General features: G+C 38.3%; 36 non-coding genes across 36 annotated transcripts; 12 read left to right on the top strand and 24 right to left on the bottom strand.

Annotated features, from left to right (window-relative positions):
• Positions 1-158: 158 nt before the first annotated feature.
• Positions 159-277, bottom strand: Trnal-caa. Its single transcript has 2 exons — positions 240-277; positions 159-203 (listed from the first exon to the last, which is right to left on the bottom strand). It is a non-coding gene; the product is annotated as a tRNA-Leu (tRNA).
• A 350-nt stretch (positions 278-627) lies between these two features.
• Trnae-cuc lies at positions 628-699 on the top strand. Its single transcript has one exon. It is a non-coding gene; the product is annotated as a tRNA-Glu (tRNA).
• Positions 700-1,057: 358 nt separating this feature from the next.
• Trnag-ucc lies at positions 1,058-1,129 on the bottom strand. Its single transcript has one exon. It is a non-coding gene; the product is annotated as a tRNA-Gly (tRNA).
• Positions 1,130-1,314: 185 nt separating this feature from the next.
• On the bottom strand, positions 1,315-1,433 carry Trnal-caa. The gene is made up of 2 exons: positions 1,396-1,433; positions 1,315-1,359 (listed from the first exon to the last, which is right to left on the bottom strand). It is a non-coding gene; the product is annotated as a tRNA-Leu (tRNA).
• Positions 1,434-1,783: 350 nt separating this feature from the next.
• Positions 1,784-1,855, top strand: Trnae-cuc. The gene has a single exon. It is a non-coding gene; the product is annotated as a tRNA-Glu (tRNA).
• Positions 1,856-2,465: 610 nt separating this feature from the next.
• On the bottom strand, positions 2,466-2,584 carry Trnal-caa. Its single transcript has 2 exons — positions 2,547-2,584; positions 2,466-2,510 (listed from the first exon to the last, which is right to left on the bottom strand). It is a non-coding gene; the product is annotated as a tRNA-Leu (tRNA).
• A 547-nt stretch (positions 2,585-3,131) lies between these two features.
• Positions 3,132-3,203, top strand: Trnae-cuc. The gene has a single exon. It is a non-coding gene; the product is annotated as a tRNA-Glu (tRNA).
• Positions 3,204-3,813: 610 nt separating this feature from the next.
• On the bottom strand, positions 3,814-3,932 carry Trnal-caa. The gene is made up of 2 exons: positions 3,895-3,932; positions 3,814-3,858 (listed from the first exon to the last, which is right to left on the bottom strand). It is a non-coding gene; the product is annotated as a tRNA-Leu (tRNA).
• A 350-nt stretch (positions 3,933-4,282) lies between these two features.
• Positions 4,283-4,354, top strand: Trnae-cuc. Its single transcript has one exon. It is a non-coding gene; the product is annotated as a tRNA-Glu (tRNA).
• Positions 4,355-4,969: 615 nt separating this feature from the next.
• Positions 4,970-5,088, bottom strand: Trnal-caa. The gene is made up of 2 exons: positions 5,051-5,088; positions 4,970-5,014 (listed from the first exon to the last, which is right to left on the bottom strand). It is a non-coding gene; the product is annotated as a tRNA-Leu (tRNA).
• A 479-nt stretch (positions 5,089-5,567) lies between these two features.
• Trnag-ucc lies at positions 5,568-5,639 on the bottom strand. The gene has a single exon. It is a non-coding gene; the product is annotated as a tRNA-Gly (tRNA).
• A 185-nt stretch (positions 5,640-5,824) lies between these two features.
• Positions 5,825-5,943, bottom strand: Trnal-caa. The gene is made up of 2 exons: positions 5,906-5,943; positions 5,825-5,869 (listed from the first exon to the last, which is right to left on the bottom strand). It is a non-coding gene; the product is annotated as a tRNA-Leu (tRNA).
• A 350-nt stretch (positions 5,944-6,293) lies between these two features.
• Positions 6,294-6,365, top strand: Trnae-cuc. The gene has a single exon. It is a non-coding gene; the product is annotated as a tRNA-Glu (tRNA).
• Positions 6,366-6,723: 358 nt separating this feature from the next.
• On the bottom strand, positions 6,724-6,795 carry Trnag-ucc. Its single transcript has one exon. It is a non-coding gene; the product is annotated as a tRNA-Gly (tRNA).
• A 185-nt stretch (positions 6,796-6,980) lies between these two features.
• Trnal-caa lies at positions 6,981-7,099 on the bottom strand. The gene is made up of 2 exons: positions 7,062-7,099; positions 6,981-7,025 (listed from the first exon to the last, which is right to left on the bottom strand). It is a non-coding gene; the product is annotated as a tRNA-Leu (tRNA).
• Positions 7,100-7,451: 352 nt separating this feature from the next.
• Positions 7,452-7,523, top strand: Trnae-cuc. The gene has a single exon. It is a non-coding gene; the product is annotated as a tRNA-Glu (tRNA).
• A 358-nt stretch (positions 7,524-7,881) lies between these two features.
• Trnag-ucc lies at positions 7,882-7,953 on the bottom strand. The gene has a single exon. It is a non-coding gene; the product is annotated as a tRNA-Gly (tRNA).
• Positions 7,954-8,138: 185 nt separating this feature from the next.
• On the bottom strand, positions 8,139-8,257 carry Trnal-caa. Its single transcript has 2 exons — positions 8,220-8,257; positions 8,139-8,183 (listed from the first exon to the last, which is right to left on the bottom strand). It is a non-coding gene; the product is annotated as a tRNA-Leu (tRNA).
• A 353-nt stretch (positions 8,258-8,610) lies between these two features.
• Trnae-cuc lies at positions 8,611-8,682 on the top strand. Its single transcript has one exon. It is a non-coding gene; the product is annotated as a tRNA-Glu (tRNA).
• A 358-nt stretch (positions 8,683-9,040) lies between these two features.
• Positions 9,041-9,112, bottom strand: Trnag-ucc. The gene has a single exon. It is a non-coding gene; the product is annotated as a tRNA-Gly (tRNA).
• Positions 9,113-9,297: 185 nt separating this feature from the next.
• Trnal-caa lies at positions 9,298-9,416 on the bottom strand. The gene is made up of 2 exons: positions 9,379-9,416; positions 9,298-9,342 (listed from the first exon to the last, which is right to left on the bottom strand). It is a non-coding gene; the product is annotated as a tRNA-Leu (tRNA).
• Positions 9,417-9,766: 350 nt separating this feature from the next.
• Positions 9,767-9,838, top strand: Trnae-cuc. Its single transcript has one exon. It is a non-coding gene; the product is annotated as a tRNA-Glu (tRNA).
• A 615-nt stretch (positions 9,839-10,453) lies between these two features.
• Positions 10,454-10,572, bottom strand: Trnal-caa. Its single transcript has 2 exons — positions 10,535-10,572; positions 10,454-10,498 (listed from the first exon to the last, which is right to left on the bottom strand). It is a non-coding gene; the product is annotated as a tRNA-Leu (tRNA).
• Positions 10,573-11,051: 479 nt separating this feature from the next.
• Trnag-ucc lies at positions 11,052-11,123 on the bottom strand. Its single transcript has one exon. It is a non-coding gene; the product is annotated as a tRNA-Gly (tRNA).
• A 185-nt stretch (positions 11,124-11,308) lies between these two features.
• Trnal-caa lies at positions 11,309-11,427 on the bottom strand. The gene is made up of 2 exons: positions 11,390-11,427; positions 11,309-11,353 (listed from the first exon to the last, which is right to left on the bottom strand). It is a non-coding gene; the product is annotated as a tRNA-Leu (tRNA).
• A 350-nt stretch (positions 11,428-11,777) lies between these two features.
• Trnae-cuc lies at positions 11,778-11,849 on the top strand. Its single transcript has one exon. It is a non-coding gene; the product is annotated as a tRNA-Glu (tRNA).
• Positions 11,850-12,207: 358 nt separating this feature from the next.
• On the bottom strand, positions 12,208-12,279 carry Trnag-ucc. The gene has a single exon. It is a non-coding gene; the product is annotated as a tRNA-Gly (tRNA).
• Positions 12,280-12,933: 654 nt separating this feature from the next.
• Positions 12,934-13,005, top strand: Trnav-cac. Its single transcript has one exon. It is a non-coding gene; the product is annotated as a tRNA-Val (tRNA).
• A 357-nt stretch (positions 13,006-13,362) lies between these two features.
• On the bottom strand, positions 13,363-13,434 carry Trnag-ucc. Its single transcript has one exon. It is a non-coding gene; the product is annotated as a tRNA-Gly (tRNA).
• A 185-nt stretch (positions 13,435-13,619) lies between these two features.
• Positions 13,620-13,738, bottom strand: Trnal-caa. The gene is made up of 2 exons: positions 13,701-13,738; positions 13,620-13,664 (listed from the first exon to the last, which is right to left on the bottom strand). It is a non-coding gene; the product is annotated as a tRNA-Leu (tRNA).
• A 736-nt stretch (positions 13,739-14,474) lies between these two features.
• Positions 14,475-14,593, bottom strand: Trnal-caa. Its single transcript has 2 exons — positions 14,556-14,593; positions 14,475-14,519 (listed from the first exon to the last, which is right to left on the bottom strand). It is a non-coding gene; the product is annotated as a tRNA-Leu (tRNA).
• Positions 14,594-15,659: 1,066 nt separating this feature from the next.
• Positions 15,660-15,778, bottom strand: Trnal-caa. The gene is made up of 2 exons: positions 15,741-15,778; positions 15,660-15,704 (listed from the first exon to the last, which is right to left on the bottom strand). It is a non-coding gene; the product is annotated as a tRNA-Leu (tRNA).
• Positions 15,779-16,128: 350 nt separating this feature from the next.
• Trnae-cuc lies at positions 16,129-16,200 on the top strand. Its single transcript has one exon. It is a non-coding gene; the product is annotated as a tRNA-Glu (tRNA).
• A 358-nt stretch (positions 16,201-16,558) lies between these two features.
• Trnag-ucc lies at positions 16,559-16,630 on the bottom strand. The gene has a single exon. It is a non-coding gene; the product is annotated as a tRNA-Gly (tRNA).
• A 185-nt stretch (positions 16,631-16,815) lies between these two features.
• On the bottom strand, positions 16,816-16,934 carry Trnal-caa. Its single transcript has 2 exons — positions 16,897-16,934; positions 16,816-16,860 (listed from the first exon to the last, which is right to left on the bottom strand). It is a non-coding gene; the product is annotated as a tRNA-Leu (tRNA).
• A 350-nt stretch (positions 16,935-17,284) lies between these two features.
• Positions 17,285-17,356, top strand: Trnae-cuc. Its single transcript has one exon. It is a non-coding gene; the product is annotated as a tRNA-Glu (tRNA).
• Positions 17,357-17,660: the final 304 nt, after the last annotated feature.

Below are 17,660 nucleotides of genomic sequence, written 5' to 3'. Positions count from 1 at the left end.
GTATTGTCACATCTTTTTAAATTACAGAACATCGACCAGTATTACCACTTGGTGACCTTGTATCGTGGTACATTAAGCATTCTCTATCACTATATCAAAACAACCTCTCTAATTATGTGGCAATGCGATGATCATGTGTATTCAGATATTTATATGTTTGTCAGGAGTGGGATTTGAACCCACGCCTTCATTGAAGACCAGAATACTGCAACTTCGTTTATTGAAGCAAGGTTTATGTCCTTGAGTCTAGCGCCTTAGACCGCTCGGCCATCCTGACCACATCAAGTGTACCTAAATTCCTTTGCCCAACAGATGTGACATTAAAACTCTTCTAACTCATTCAAGAGTTCCTTGCCATAGGCGATTTATACCAGGTCAACAATTGTATTACGTTGTATTGCGTTTGAATATGTATTTTTTTTGAATATGTATTTTCTTGAGTCTGGTGCCTTAGAGCGCTCGGCCATCCTGACCTCATCAGATCTAGCTAAATTTCTTTGCATTACAGATGTGGGATTTAAACTCTTCTAACTTATCCAAGAGTTCCTTGCCCTAGGCTGTTTATACCAGGACAACAATTGTATTATGTTGTATTGATTTGGAATATGTATTTTTCAAGCGATTTAATCCCATATTGTCTAGTGGTTAGGATACCTAGCTCTCACCCAGGAGGCCCGGGTTCAATTCCCGGTATGGGAAAAGAGGAAGTGGAAAATTTTGCAAGTTTTGGCCATTTTTGTCAAATACATCTGGCAAACAGTTTCTGCGTTTCCAGAACTATTGCAATCGGCTTAACTTACATACATACGAGCCAAAATCTTTCTAGTACATTGGATATACTAAGTACATCGGCATGTTTCCATCGAGACTCCATCATAAAATGGTTTCTTTGCAAGAAATATCGCCAAGGAATAAGAAATTACATCTATGTCAATTATTCATGTGTGAACGAAAAAGAAATGAACAACTATATTTTACCTAAAGAGTAACATTTGTGTATATTGACTTCAATTCCGTAGGTTGACTAGTCTGCTAAGAAATAGCAAGATTGCTAAACTGCGATGGCCGAGAATCGAACTCGGGTCAATTGCTTGGAAGGCAACTATGCTAACCACTATACCACCATCGCTACACGTAAGTTAGCGTCATGATTTCCGTATTGTCACATCTTTTTAAATTACAGAACATCGACCAGTATTACCACTTGGTGACCTTGTATCGTGGTACATTAAGCATTCTCTATCACTATATCAAAACAACCTCTCTAATTATGTTGCAATGCGATGATCATGTGTATTCAGATATTTATATGTTTGTCAGGAGTGGGATTTGAACCCACGCCTTCATTGAAGACCAGAATACTGCAACTTCTTTTATTGAAGCAAGGTTTATTTCCTTGAGTCTGGCGCCTTAGACCGCTCGGCCATCCTGACCACATCAAGTGTACCTAAATTCCTTTGCCCAACAGATGTGACATTAAAACTCTTCTAACTCATTCAAGAGTTCCTTGCCATAGGCGATTTATACCAGGTCAACAATTGTATTACGTTGTATTGCGTTTGAATATGTATTTTTTTTGAATATGTATTTTCTTGAGTCTGGTGCCTTAGAGCGCTCGGCCATCCTGACCTCATCAGATCTAGCTAAATTTCTTTGCATTACAGATGTGGGATTTAAACTCTTCTAACTTATCCAAGAGTTCCTTGCCCTAGGCTGTTTATACCAGGACAACAATTGTATTATGTTGTATTGATTTGGAATATGTATTTTTCAAGCGATTTAATCCCATATTGTCTAGTGGTTAGGATACCTGGCTCTCACCCAGGAGGCCCGGGTTCAATTCCCGGTATGGGAAAAGAGGAAGTGGAAAATTTTGCAAGTTTTGGCCATTTTTGTCAAATACATCTGGCAAACAGTTTCTGCGTTTCCAGAACTATTGCAATCGGCTTAACTTACATACATACGAGCCAAAATCTTTCTAGTACATTGGATATACTAAGTACATCGGCATGTTTCCATCGAGACTCCATCATAAAATGGTTTCTTTGCAAGAAATATCGCCAAGGAATAAGAAATTACATCTATGTCAATTATTCATGTGTGAACGAAAAAGAAATGAACAACTATATTTTACCTAAAGAGTAACATTTGTGTATATTGACTTCAATTCCGTAGGTTGACTAGTCTGCTAAGAAATAGCAAGATTGCTAAACTAACCGAGAATCGAACTCGGGTCAATTGCTTGGAAGGCAACTATGCTAACCACTATACCACCATCGCTTGACGTAAGTTAGCGTCATGATTTCCGTATTGTCACATCTTTTTAAATTACAGAACATCGACCAGTATTACCACTTGGTGACCTTGTATCGTGGTACATTAAGCATTCTCTATCACTATATCAAAACAACCTCTCTAATTATGTGGCAATGCGATGATCATGTGTATTCAGATATTTATATGTTTGTCAGGAGTGGGATTTGAACCCACGCCTTCATTGAAGACCAGAATACTGCAACTTCGTTTATTGAAGCAAGGTTTATGTCCTTGAGTCTAGCGCCTTAGACCGCTCGGCCATCCTGACCACATCAAGTGTACCTAAATTCCTTTGCCCAACAGATGTGACATTAAAACTCTTCTAACTCATTCAAGAGTTCCTTGCCATAGGCGATTTATACCAGGTCAACAATTGTATTACGTTGTATTGCGTTTGAATATGTATTTTTTTTGAATATGTATTTTCTTGAGTCTGGTGCCTTAGAGCGCTCGGCCATCCTGACCTCATCAGATCTAGCTAAATTTCTTTGCATTACAGATGTGGGATTTAAACTCTTCTAACTTATCCAAGAGTTCCTTGCCATAGGCGATTTATACTAGGTCAACAATTGCATTACGTTGTATTGCGTTTGAATATGTATTTTGTTTTGAATATGTATTTTCTTGAGTCTGGTGCCTTAGAGCGCTCGGCCATCCTGACCTCATCAGATCTAGCTAAATTTCTTTGCATTACAGATGTGGGATTTAAACTCTTCTAACTTATCCAAGAGTTCCTTGCCCTAGGCTGTTTATACCAGGACAACAATTGTATTATGTTGTATTGATTTGGAATATGTATTTTTCAAGCGATTTAATCCCATATTGTCTAGTGGTTAGGATACCTGGCTCTCACCCAGGAGGCCCGGGTTCAATTCCCGGTATGGGAAAAGAGGAACTGGAAAATTTTGCAAGTTTTGGCCATTTTTGTCAAATACATCTGGCAAACAGTTTCTGCGTTTCCAGAACTATTGCAATCGGCTTAACTTACATACATACGAGCCAAAATCTTTCTAGTACATTGGATATACTAAGTACATCGGCATGTTTCCATCGAGACTCCATCATAAAATGGTTTCTTTGCAAGAAATATCGCCAAGGAATAAGAAATTACATCTATGTCAATTATTCATGTGTGAACGAAAAAGAAATGAACAACTATATTTTACCTAAAGAGTAACATTTGTGTATATTGACTTCAATTCCGTAGGTTGACTAGTCTGCTAAGAAATAGCAAGATTGCTAAACTAACCGAGAATCGAACTCGGGTCAATTGCTTGGAAGGCAACTATGCTAACCACTATACCACCATCGCTTGACGTAAGTTAGCGTCATGATTTCCGTATTGTCACATCTTTTTAAATTACAGAACATCGACCAGTATTACCACTTGGTGACCTTGTATCGTGGTACATTAAGCATTCTCTATCACTATATCAAAACAACCTCTCTAATTATGTGGCAATGCGATGATCATGTGTATTCAGATATTTATATGTTTGTCAGGAGTGGGATTTGAACCCACGCCTTCATTGAAGACCAGAATACTGCAACTTCGTTTATTGAAGCAAGGTTTATGTCCTTGAGTCTAGCGCCTTAGACCGCTCGGCCATCCTGACCACATCAAGTGTACCTAAATTCCTTTGCCCAACAGATGTGACATTAAAACTCTTCTAACTCATTCAAGAGTTCCTTGCCATAGGCGATTTATACCAGGTCAACAATTGTATTACGTTGTATTGCGTTTGAATATGTATTTTTTTTTAATATGTATTTTCTTGAGTCTGGTGCCTTAGAGCGCTCGGCCATCCTGACCTCATCAGATCTAGCTAAATTTCTTTGCATTACAGATGTGGGATTTAAACTCTTCTAACTTATCCAAGAGTTCCTTGCCCTAGGCTGTTTATACCAGGACAACAATTGTATTATGTTGTATTGATTTGGAATATGTATTTTTCAAGCGATTTACTCCCATATTGTCTAGTGGTTAGGATACCTGGCTCTCACCCAGGAGGCCCGGGTTCAATTCACGGTATGGGAAAAGAGGAAGTGGAAAATTTTGCAAGTTTTGGCCATTTTTGTCAAATACATCTGGCAAACAGTTTCTGCGTTTCCAGAACTATTGCAATCGGCTTAACTTACATACATACGAGCCAAAATCTTTCTAGTACATTGGATATACTAAGTACATCGGCATGTTTCCATCGAGACTCCATCATAAAATGGTTTCTTTGCAAGAAATATCGCCAAAGAATAAGAAATTACATCTATGTCAATTATTCATGTGTGAACGAAAAAGAAATGAACAACTATATTTTACCTAAAGAGTAACATTTGTGTAAATTGACTTCAATTCCGTAGGTTGACTAGTCTGCTAAGAAATAGCAAGATTGCTAAACTGCGATGGCCGAGAACCGAACTCGGATCAATTGTTTGGAAGGCAACTATGCTAACCACTATACCACCTTCGCTTGACGTAAGTTAGCGTCATGATTTCCGTATTGTCACATCTTTTTAAATTACAGAACATCGACCAGTATTACCACTTGGTGACCTTGTATCGTGGTACATTAAGCATTCTCTATCACTATATCAAAGCAACCACTCTAATTATGTTGCAATGCGATGATCATGTGTTTTCAGATATTTATATGTTTGTCAGGAGTGGGATTTGAACCCACGCCTTCATTGAAGATCAGAATACTGCAACTTCTTTTATTGAAGCAAAGTTTATGTCCTTGAGTCTGGCGCCTTAGACCGCTCGGCCATCCTGACCACATCAGGTGTACCTAAATTCCTTTGCCCAACAGATGTGACATTAAAACTCTTCTAACTCATTCAAGAGTTCCTTGCCATAGGCGATTTATACCAGGTCAACAATTGTATTACGTTGTATTGCGTTTGAATATGTATTTTTTTTTAATATGTATTTTCTTGAGTCTGGTGCCTTAGAGCGCTCGGCCATCCTGACTTCATCAGATCTAGCTAAATTTCTTTGCATTACAGATGTGGGATTTAAACTCTTCTAACTTATCCAAGAGTTCCTTGCCCTAGGCTGTTTATACCAGGACCAGGAAAATGGTTTCTTTGCAAGAAATATCGCCAAGGAATAAGAAATTACATCTATGTCAATTACTATGTGTGAACGAAAAAGAAATGAACAACTATATTTTACCTAAAGAGTAACATTTCTGCATATAGACTTCAATTCCGTAGGTTGACTAGTCTGCTAAGAAATAGCAAGATTGCTAAACTGCGATGGCCGAGAATCGAACTCGGGTCAATTGCTTGGAAGGCAACTATGCTAACCACTATACCACCATCGCTTGAAGTAAGTTAGCGTCATGATTTCCGTATTGTCACATCTTTTTAAATTACAGAACATCGACCAGTATTACCACTCGGTGACCTTGTATCGTGGTACATTAAGCATTCTCTATTACTATATCAAAACAACCTCTATAATTATGTTGCAATTCGATGATCATGTGTATTCAGATATTTATATGTTTGTCAGGAGTGGGATTTGAACCCACGCCTTCATTGAAGACCAGAATACTGCAATTTCTTTTATTGAAGCAAGGTTTATGTCCTTGAGTCTGGCGCCTTAGACCGCTCGGCCATCCTGACCACATCAGGTGTACCTAAATTCCTTTGCCCAACAGATGTGACATTAAAACTCTTCTAACTCATTCAAGAGTTCCTTGCCATAGGCGATTTATACCAGATCAACAATTGTATTACTTTGTATTGCGTTTGAATATGTATTTTTTTTGAATATGTATTTTCTTGAGTCTGGTGCCTTAGAGCGCTCGGCCATCCTGACCTCATCAGATCTATTTAAATTTCTTTGCATTACAGATGTGGGATTTAAACTCTTCTAACTTATCCAAGAGTTCCTTGCCCTAGGCTGTTTATACCAGGACAACAATTGTATTATGTTGTATTGATTTGGAATATGTATTTTTCAAGCGATTTAATCCCATATTGTCTAGTGGTTAGGATACCTGGCTCTCACCCAGGAGGCTCGGGTTCAATTCCCGGTATGGGAAAAGAGGAACTGGAAAATTTTGCAAGTTTTGGCCATTTTTGTCAAATACATCTGGCAAACAGTTTCTGCGTTTCCAGAACTATTGCAATCGGCTTAACTTACATACATACGAGCCAAAATCTTTCTAGTACATTGGATATACTAAGTACATCGGCATGTTTCCATCGAGACTCCATCATAAAATGGTTTCTTTGCAAGAAATATCGCCAAGGAATAAGAAATTACATCTATGTCAATTATTCATGTGTGAACGAAAAAGAAATGAACAACTATATTTTACCTAAAGAGTAACATTTGTGTATATTGACTTCAATTCCGTAGGTTGACTAGTCTGCTAAGAAATAGCAAGATTGCTAAACTGCGATGGCCGAGAATCGAACTCGGGTCTATTGCTTGGAAGGCAACTATGCTAACCACTATACCACCATCGCTTGACGTAAGTTAGCGTCATGATTTCCGTATTGTCACATCTTTTTAAATTACAGAACATCGACCAGTATTACCACTTGGTGACCTTGTATCGTGGTACATTAAGCATTCTCTATCACTATATCAAAACAACCTCTCTAATTATGTTGCAATGCGATGATCATGTGTATTCAGATATTTATATGTTTGTCAGGAGTGGGATTTGAACCCACGCCTTCATTGAAGATCAGAATACTGCAACTTCTTTTATTGAAGCAAGGTTTATGTCCTTGAGTCTGGCGCCTTAGACCGCTCGGCCATCCTGACCACATCAAGTGTACCTAAATTCATTTGCCCAACAGATGTGACATTAAAACTCTTCTAACTCATTCAAGAGTTCCTTGCCATAGGCGATTTATACTAGGTCAACAATTGTATTACGTTGTATTGCGTTTGAATATGTATTTTTTTTTTGAATATGTATTTTCTTGAGTCTGGTGCCTTAGAGCGCTCGGCCATCCTGACCTCATCAGATCTAGCTAAATTTCTTTGCATTACAGATGTGGGATTTAAACTCTTCTAACTTATCCAAGAGTTCCTTGCCCTAGGCTGTTTATACCAGGACAACAATTGTATTATGTTGTATTGATTTGGAATATGTATTTTTCAAGCGATTTAATCCCATATTGTCTAGTGGTTAGGATACCTGGCTCTCACCCAGGAGGCCCGGGTTCAATTCCCGGTATGGGAAAAGAGGAACTGGAAAATTTTGCAAGTTTTGGCCATTTTTGTCAAATACATCTGGCAAACAGTTTCTGCGTTTCCAGAACTATTGCAATCGGCTTAACTTACATACATACGAGCCAAAATCTTTCTAGTACATTGGATATACTAAGTACATCGGCATGTTTCCATCGAGACTCCATCATAAAATGGTTTCTTTGCAAGAAATATCGCCAAGGAATAAGAAATTACATCTATGTCAATTATTCATGTGTGAACGAAAAAGAAATGAACAACTATATTTTACCTAAAGAGTAACATTTGTGTATATTGACTTCAATTCCGTAGGTTGACTAGTCTGCTAAGAAATAGCAAGATTGCTAAACTGCGATGGCCGAGAATCGAACTCGGGTCAATTGCTTGGAAGGCAACTATGCTAACCACTATACCACCATCGCTTGACGTAAGTTAGCGTCATGATTTCCGTATTGTCACATCTTTTTAAATTACAGAACATCGACCAGTATTACCACTTGGTGACCTTGTATCGTGGTACATTAAGCATTCTCTATCACTATATCAAAACAACCTCTCTAATTATGTGGCAATGCGATGATCATGTGTATTCAGATATTTATATGTTTGTCAGGAGTGGGATTTGAACCCACGCCTTCATTGAAGACCAGAATACTGCAACTTCGTTTATTGAAGCAAGGTTTATGTCCTTGAGTCTAGCGCCTTAGACCGCTCGGCCATCCTGACCACATCAAGTCTACCTAAATTTCTTTTGCCCAACAGATGTGACATTAAAACTCTTCTAACTCATTCAAGAGTTCCTTGCCATAGGCGATTTATACTAGGTCAACAATTGTATTACGTTGTATTGCGTTTGAATATGGATTTTTTTTTTGAATATGTATTTTCTTGAGTCTGGTGCCTTAGAGCGCTCGGCCATCCTGACCTCATCAGATCTAGCTAAATTTCTTTGCATTACAGATGTGGGATTTAAACTCTTCTAACTTATCCAAGAGTTCCTTGCCCTAGGCTGTTTATACCAGGACAACAATTGTATTATGTTGTATTGATTTGGAATATGTATTTTTCAAGCGATTTAATCCCATATTGTCTAGTGGTTAGGATACCTGGCTCTCACCCAGGAGGCCCGGGTTCAATTCCCGGTATGGGAAAAGAGGAACTGGAAAATTTTGCAAGTTTTGGCCATTTTTGTCAAATACATCTGGCAAACAGTTTCTGCGTTTCCAGAACTATTGCAATCGGCTTAACTTACATACATACGAGCCAAAATCTTTCTAGTACATTGGATATACTAAGTACATCGGCATGTTTCCATCGAGACTCCATCATAAAATGGTTTCTTTGCAAGAAATATCGCCAAGGAATAAGAAATTACATCTATGTCAATTATTCATGTGTGAACGAAAAAGAAATGAACAACTATATTTTACCTAAAGAGTAACATTTGTGTATATTGACTTCAATTCCGTAGGTTGACTAGTCTGCTAAGAAATAGCAAGATTGCTAAACTGCGATGGCCGAGAATCGAACTCGGGTCAATTGCTTGGAAGGCAACTATGCTAACCACTATACCACCATCGCTTGACGTAAGTTAGCGTCATAATTTCCGTATTGTCACATCTTTTTAAATTACAGAACATCGACCAGTATTACCACTTGGTGACCTTGTATCGTGGTACATTAAGCATTCTCTATCACTATATCAAAACAACCTCTCTAATTATGTGGCAATGCGATGATCATGTGTATTCAGATATTTATATGTTTGTCAGGAGTGGGATTTGAACCCACGCCTTCATTGAAGACCAGAATACTGCAACTTCGTTTATTGAAGCAAGGTTTATGTCCTTGAGTCTAGCGCCTTAGACCGCTCGGCCATCCTGACCACATCAAGTCTACCTAAATTCCTTTGCCCAACAGATGTGACATTAAAACTCTTCTAACTCATTCAAGAGTTCCTTGCCATAGGCGATTTATACCAGGTCAACAATTGTATTACGTTGTATTGCGTTTGAATATGTATTTTTTTTGAATATGTATTTTCTTGAGTCTGGTGCCTTAGAGCGCTCGGCCATCCTGACCTCATCAGATCTAGCTAAATTTCTTTGCATTACAGATGTGGGATTTAAACTCTTCTAACTTATCCAAGAGTTCCTTGCCCTAGGCTGTTTATACCAGGACAACAATTGTATTATGTTGTATTGATTTGGAATATGTATTTTTCAAGCGATTTACTCCCATATTGTCTAGTGGTTAGGATACCTGGCTCTCACCCAGGAGGCCCGGGTTCAATTCCCGGTATGGGAAAAGAGGAAGTGGAAAATTTTGCAAGTTTTGGCCATTTTTGTCAAATACATCTGGCAAACAGTTTCTGCGTTTCCAGAACTATTGCAATCGGCTTAACTTACATACATACGAGCCAAAATCTTTCTAGTACATTGGATATACTAAGTACATCGGCATGTTTCCATCGAGACTCCATCATAAAATGGTTTCTTTGCAAGAAATATCGCCAAAGAATAAGAAATTACATCTATGTCAATTATTCATGTGTGAACGAAAAAGAAATGAACAACTATATTTTACCTAAAGAGTAACATTTGTGTAAATTGACTTCAATTCCGTAGGTTGACTAGTCTGCTAAGAAATAGCAAGATTGCTAAACTGCGATGGCCGAGAACCGAACTCGGGTCAATTGCTTGGAATGCAACTATGCTAACCACTATACCACCATCGCTTGAAGTGAGTTAGCGTCATGATTTCCGTATTGTCACATCTTTTTAAATTACAGAACATCGACCAGTATTACCACTTGGTGACCTTGTATCGTGGTACATTAAGCATTCTCTATCACTATATCAAAGCAACCACTCTAATTATGTTGCAATGCGATGATCATGTGTTTTCAGATATTTATATGTTTGTCAGGAGTGGGATTTGAACCCACGCCTTCATTGAAGATCAGAATACTGCAACTTCTTTTATTGAAGCAAAGTTTATGTCCTTGAGTCTGGCGCCTTAGACCGCTCGGCCATCCTGACCACATCAGGTGTACCTAAATTCCTTTGCCCAACAGATGTGACATTAAAACTCTTCTAACTCATTCAAGAGTTCCTTGCCATAGGCGATTTATACCAGGTCAACAATTGTATTACGTTGTATTGCGTTTGAATATGTATTTTTTTTTAATATGTATTTTCTTGAGTCTGGTGCCTTAGAGCGCTCGGCCATCCTGACTTCATCAGATCTAGCTAAATTTCTTTGCATTACAGATGTGGGATTTAAACTCTTCTAACTTATCCAAGAGTTCCTTGCCCTAGGCTGTTTATACCAGGACCAGGAAAATGGTTTCTTTGCAAGAAATATCGCCAAGGAATAAGAAATTACATCTATGTCAATTACTATGTGTGAACGAAAAAGAAATGAACAACTATATTTTACCTAAAGAGTAACATTTCTGTATATAGACTTCAATTCCGTAGGTTGACTAGTCTGCTAAGAAATAGCAAGATTGCTAAACTGCGATGGCCGAGAATCGAACTCGGGTCAATTGCTTGGAAGGCAACTATGCTAACCACTATACCACCATCGCTTGACGTAAGTTAGCGTCATGATTTCCGTATTGTCACATCTTTTTAAATTACAGAACATCGACCAGTATTACCACTCGGTGACCTTGTATCGTGGTACATTAAGCATTCTCTATCACTATATCAAAACAACCTCTCTAATTATGTTGCAATGCGATGATCATGTGTATTCAGATATTTATATGTTTGTCAGGAGTGGGATTTGAACCCACGCCTTCATTGAAGACCAGAATACTGCAATTTCTTTTATTGAAGCAAGGTTTATGTCCTTGAGTCTGGCGCCTTAGACCGCTCGGCCATCCTGACCACATCAGGTGTACCTAAATTCCTTTGCCCAACAGATGTGACATTAAAACTCTTCTAACTCATTCAAGAGTTCCTTGCCATAGGCGATTTATACCAGGTCAACAATTGTATTACTTTGTATTGCGTTTGAATATGTATTTTTTTTGAATATGTATTTTCTTGAGTCTGGTGCCTTAGAGCGCTCGGCCATCCTGACCTCATCAGATCTAGCTAAATTTCTTTGCATTACAGATGTGGGATTTAAACTCTTCTAACTTATCCAAGAGTTCCTTGCCCTAGGCTGTTTATACCAGGACAACAATTGTATTATGTTGTATTGATTTGGAATATGTATTTTTCAAGCGATTTAATCCCATATTGTCTAGTGGTTAGGATACCTGGCTCTCACCCAGGAGGCTCGGGTTCAATTCCCGGTATGGGAAAAGAGGAACTGGAAAATTTTGCAAGTTTTGGCCATTTTTGTCAAATACATCTGGCAAACAGTTTCTGCGTTTCCAGAACTATTGCAATCGGCTTAACTTACATACATACGAGCCAAAATCTTTCTAGTACATTGGATATACTAAGTACATCGGCATGTTTCCATCGAGACTCCATCATAAAATGGTTTCTTTGCAAGAAATATCGCCAAGGAATAAGAAATTACATCTATGTCAATTATTCATGTGTGAACGAAAAAGAAATGAACAACTATATTTTACCTAAAGAGTAACATTTGTGTAAATTGACTCCAATTCCGTAGGTTGACTAGTCTGCTAAGAAATAGCAAGATTGCTATACTGCGATGGCCGTGAATCGAACTCGGGTCAATTGCTTGGAAGGCAACTATGCTAACCACTATACCACCATCGCTTGACGTAAGTTAGCGTCATGATTTCCGTATTGTCACATCTTTTTAAATTACAGAACATCGACCAGTATTACCACTCGGTGACCTTGTATCGTGGTACATTAAGCATTCTCTATCACTATATCAAAACAACCTCTCTAATTATGTTGCAATGCGATGATCATGTGTATTCAGAAATTTATATGTTTGTCAGGAGTAAGATTTGAACCCACGCCTTCATTGAAGACCAGAATACTGCAACTTCTTTTATTGAAGCAAGGTTTATGTCCTTGAGTCTGGCGCCTTAGACCGCTCGGCCATCCTGACCACATCAAGTGTACCTAAATTCCTTTGCCCAACAGATGTGACATTAAAACTCTTCTAACTCATTCAAGAGTTCCTTGCCATAGGCGATTTAAACCAGGTCAACAATTGTATTACGTTGTATTGCGTTTGAATATGTATTTTTTTTGAATATGTATTTTCTTGAGTCTGGTGCCTTAGAGCGCTCGGCCATCCTGACCTCATCAGATCTAGCTAAATTTCTTTGCATTACAGATGTGGGATTTAAACTCTTCTAACTTATCCAAGAGTTCCTTGCCCTAGGCTGTTTATACCAGGACAACAATTGTATTATGTTGTATTGATTTGGAATATGTATTTTTCAAGCGATTTAATCCCATATTGTCTAGTGGTTAGGATACCTGGCTCACACCCAGGAGGCCCGGGTTCAATTCCCGGTATGGGAAAAGAGGAACTGGAAAATTTTGCAAGTTTTGGCCATTTTTGTCAAATACATCTGGCAAACAGATCTGGGTTTCCAGAACTATTGCAATCGGCTTAACTTACATACATACGAGCCAAAATCTTTCTAGTACATTGGATATACTAAGTACATCGGCATGTTTCCATCGAGACTCCATCATAAAATGGTTTCTTTGCAAGAAATATCGCCAAGGAATAAGAAATTACATCTATGTCAATTATTCATGTGTGAACGAAAAAGAAATGAACAACTATATTTTACCTAAAGAGTAACATTTGTGTAAATTGACTTCAATTCCGTAGGTTGACTAGTCTGCTAAGAAATAGCAAGATTGCTAAACTGCGATGGCCGAGAATCGAACTCGGGTCAATTGCTTGGAAGGCAACTATGCTAACCACTATACCACCATCGCTTGACGTAAGTTAGCGTCATGATTTCCGTATTGTCACATCTTTTTAAATTACAGAACATCGACCAGTATTACCACTTGGTGACCTTGTATCGTGGTACATTAAGCATTCTCTATCACTATATCAAAGCAACCACTCTAATTATATTGCAATGCGATGATCATGTGTTTTCAGATATTTATATGTTTGTCAGGAGTGGGATTTGAACCCACGCCTTCATTGAAGACCAGAATACTGCAACTTCTTTTATTGAAGCAAGGTTTATGTCCTTGAGTCTGGCGCCTTAGACCGCTCGGCCATCCTGACCACATCAGGTGTACCTAAATTCCTTTGCCCAACAGATGTGACATTAAAACTCTTCTAACTCATTCAAGAGTTCCTTGCCATAGGCGATTTATACCAGGTCAACAATTGTATTACGTTGTATTGCGTTTGAATATGTATTTTTTTTGAATATGTATTTTCTTGAGTCTGGTGCCTTAGAGCGCTCGGCCATCCTGACTTCATCAGATCTAGCTAAATTTCTTTGCATTACAGATGTGGGATTTAAACTCTTCTAACTTATCCAAGAGTTCCTTGCCCTAGGCTGTTTATACCAGGACCAGGAAAATGGTTTCTTTGCAAGAAATATCGCCAAGGAATAAGAAATTACATCTATGTCAATTACTATGTGTGAACGAAAAAGAAATGAACAACTATATTTTACCTAAAGAGTAACATTTCTGTATATAGACTTCAATTCCGTAGGTTGACTAGTCTGCTAAGAAATAGCAAGATTGCTATACTGCGATGGCCGTGTATCGAACTCGGGTCAATTGCTTGGAAGGCAACTATGCTAACCACTATACCACCATCGCTTGACGTAAGTTAGCGTCATGATTTCCGTATTGTCACATCTTTTTAAATTACAGAACATCGACCACTATTACCACTTGGTGACCTTGTATCGTGGTACATTAAGCATTCTCTATCACTATATCAAAACAACCTCTCTAATTATGTTGCAATGCGATGATCATGTGTATTCAGAAATTTATATGTTTGTCAGGAGTGGGATTTGAACCCACGCCTTCATTGAAGACCAGAATACTGCAACTTCTTTTATTGAAGCAAGGTTTATGTCCTTGAGTCTGGCGCCTTAGACCGCTCGGCCATCCTGACCACATCAGGTGTACCTAAATTCCTTTGCAAAACGGATGTGACATTAAAACTCTTCTAACTCATTCAAGAGTTCCTTGCCATAGGCGATTTATACCAGGTCAACAATTGTATTACGTTGTATTGCGTTTGAATATGTATTTTTTTTGAATATGTATTTTCTTGAGTCTGGTGCCTTAGAGCGCTCGGCCATCCTGACCTCATCAGATCTAGCTAAATTCCTTTGCATTACAGATGTGGGATTTAAACTCTTCTAACTTATCCAAGAGTTCCTTGCCCTAGGCTGTATATACCAGGACAACAATTGTATTATGTTGTATTGATTTGGAATATGTATTTTTCAAGCGATTTACTCCCATATTGTCTACTGGTTAGGATACCTGGCCCTCACCCAGGAGGCCCGCGTTCAATTCCCGGTATGGGAAAAGAGGAACTGGAAAATTTTGCAAGTTTTGGCCATTTTTGTCAAATACATCTTGCAAACAGTTTCTGCGTTTCCAGAACTATTGCAATCGGCTTAACTTACATACATACGAGCCAAAATCTTTCTAGTACATTGGATATACTAAGTACATCGGCATGTTTCCATCGAGACTCCATCATAAAATGGTTTCTTTGCAAGAAATATCGCCAAGGAATAAGAAATTACATCTATGTCAATTATTCATGTGTGAACGAAAAAGAAATGAACAACTATATTTTACCTAAAGAGTAACATTTGTGTATATTGACTTCAATTCCGTAGGTTGACTAGTCTGCTAAGAAATAGCAAGATTGCTAAACTGCGATGGCCGAGAATCGAACTCGGGTCAAGTTGGAATAGCAATGTCATAGTCATAGTCATAGTTGGAAGGCAACTATGCTAACCACTATACCACCATCGCTTGACGTAAGTTAGCGTCATGATTTCCGTATTGTCACATCTTTTTAAATTACAGAACATCGACCAGTATTACCACTTGGTGACCTTGTATCGTGGTACATTAAGCATTCTCTATCACTATATCAAAACAACCTCTCTAATTATGTGGCAATGCGATGATCATGTGTATTCAGATATTTATATGTTTGTCAGGAGTGGGATTTGAACCCACGCCTTCATTGAAGACCAGAATACTGCAACTTCGTTTATTGAAGCAAGGTTTATGTCCTTGAGTCTAGCGCCTTAGACCGCTCGGCCATCCTGACCACATCAAGTGTACCTAAATTCCTTTGCCCAACAGATGTGACATTAAAACTCTTCTAACTCATTCAAGAGTTCCTTGCCATAGGCGATTTATACCAGGTCAACAATTGTATTACGTTGTATTGCGTTTGAATATGTATTTTTTTTGAATATGTATTTTCTTGAGTCTGGTGCCTTAGAGCGCTCGGCCATCCTGACCTCATCAGATCTAGCTAAATTTCTTTGCATTACAGATGTGGGATTTAAACTCTTCTAACTTATCCAAGAGTTCCTTGCCCTAGGCTGTTTATACCAGGACAACAATTGTATTATGTTGTATTGATTTGGAATATGTATTTTTCAAGCGATTTACTCCCATATTGTCTACTGGATAGGATACCTGGCTCTCACCCAGGAGGCCCGGGTTCAATTCCCGGTATGGGAAAAGAGGAACTGGAAAATTTTGCAAGTTTTGGCCATTTTTGTCAAATACATCTGGCAAACAGTTTCTGCGTTTCCAGAACTATTGCAATCGGCTTAACTTACATACATACGAGCCAAAATCTTTCTAGTACATTGGATATACTAAGTACATCGGCATGTTTCCATCGAGACTCCATCATAAAATGGTTTCTTTGCAAGAAATATCGCCAAGGAATAAGAAATTACATCTATGTCAATTATTCATGTGTGAACGAAAAAGAAATGAACAACTATATTTTACCTAAAGAGTAACATTTGTGTATATTGACTTCAATTCCGTAGGTTGACTAGTCTGCTAAGAAATAGCAAGATTGCTAAACTGCGATGGCCGAGAATCGAACTCGGGTCAATTGCTTGGAAGGCAACTATGCTAACCACTATACCACCATCGCTTGACGTAAGTTAGCGTCATGATTTCCGTATTGTCACATCTTTTTAAATTACAGAACATCGACCAGTATTACCACTTGGTGACCTTGTATCGTGGTACATTAAGCATTCTCTATCACTATATCAAAACAACCTCTCTAATTATGTTGCAATGCGATGATCATGTGTATTCAGATATTTATATGTTTGTCAGGAGTGGGATTTGAACCCACGCCTTCATTGAAGACCAGAATACTGCAACTTCTTTTATTGAAGCAAGGTTTATTTCCTTGAGTCTGGCGCCTTAGACCGCTCGGCCATCCTGACCACATCAAGTGTACCTAAATTCCTTTGCCCAACAGATGTGACATTAAAACTCTTCTAACTCATTCAAGAGTTCCTTGCCATAGGCGATTTATACCAGGTCAACAATTGTATTACGTTGTATTGCGTTTGAATATGTATTTTTTTTGAATATGTATTTTCTTGAGTCTGGTGCCTTAGAGCGCTCGGCCATCCTGACCTCATCAGATCTAGCTAAATTTCTTTGCATTACAGATGTGGGATTTAAACTCTTCTAACTTATCCAAGAGTTCCTTGCCCTAGGCTGTTTATACCAGGACAACAATTGTATTATGTTGTATTGATTTGGAATATGTATTTTTCAAGCGATTTACTCCCATATTGTCTACTGGATAGGATACCTGGCTCTCACCCAGGAGGCCCGGGTTCAATTCCCGGTATGGGAAAAGAGGAACTGGAAAATTTTGCAAGTTTTGGCCATTTTTGTCAAATACATCTGGCAAACAGTTTCTGCGTTTCCAGAACTATTGCAATCGGCTTAACTTACATACATACGAGCCAAAATCTTTCTAGTACATTGGATATACTAAGTACATCGGCATGTTTCCATCGAGACTCCATCATAAAATGGTTTCTTTGCAAGAAATATCGCCAAAGAATAAGAAATTACATCTATGTCAATTATTCATGTGTGAACGAAAAAGAAATGAACAACTATATTTTACCTAAAGAGTAACATTTGTGTAAATT

Source organism: Daphnia pulicaria, chromosome 1 (genome assembly GCF_021234035.1).
Source record: "Daphnia pulicaria isolate SC F1-1A chromosome 1, SC_F0-13Bv2, whole genome shotgun sequence".
Lineage (NCBI taxonomy): Eukaryota > Metazoa > Arthropoda > Branchiopoda > Diplostraca > Daphniidae > Daphnia > Daphnia pulicaria.
Note: the sequence above shows the minus strand (reverse complement) of the source record. Positions and strands in the feature narration are given on the sequence as shown.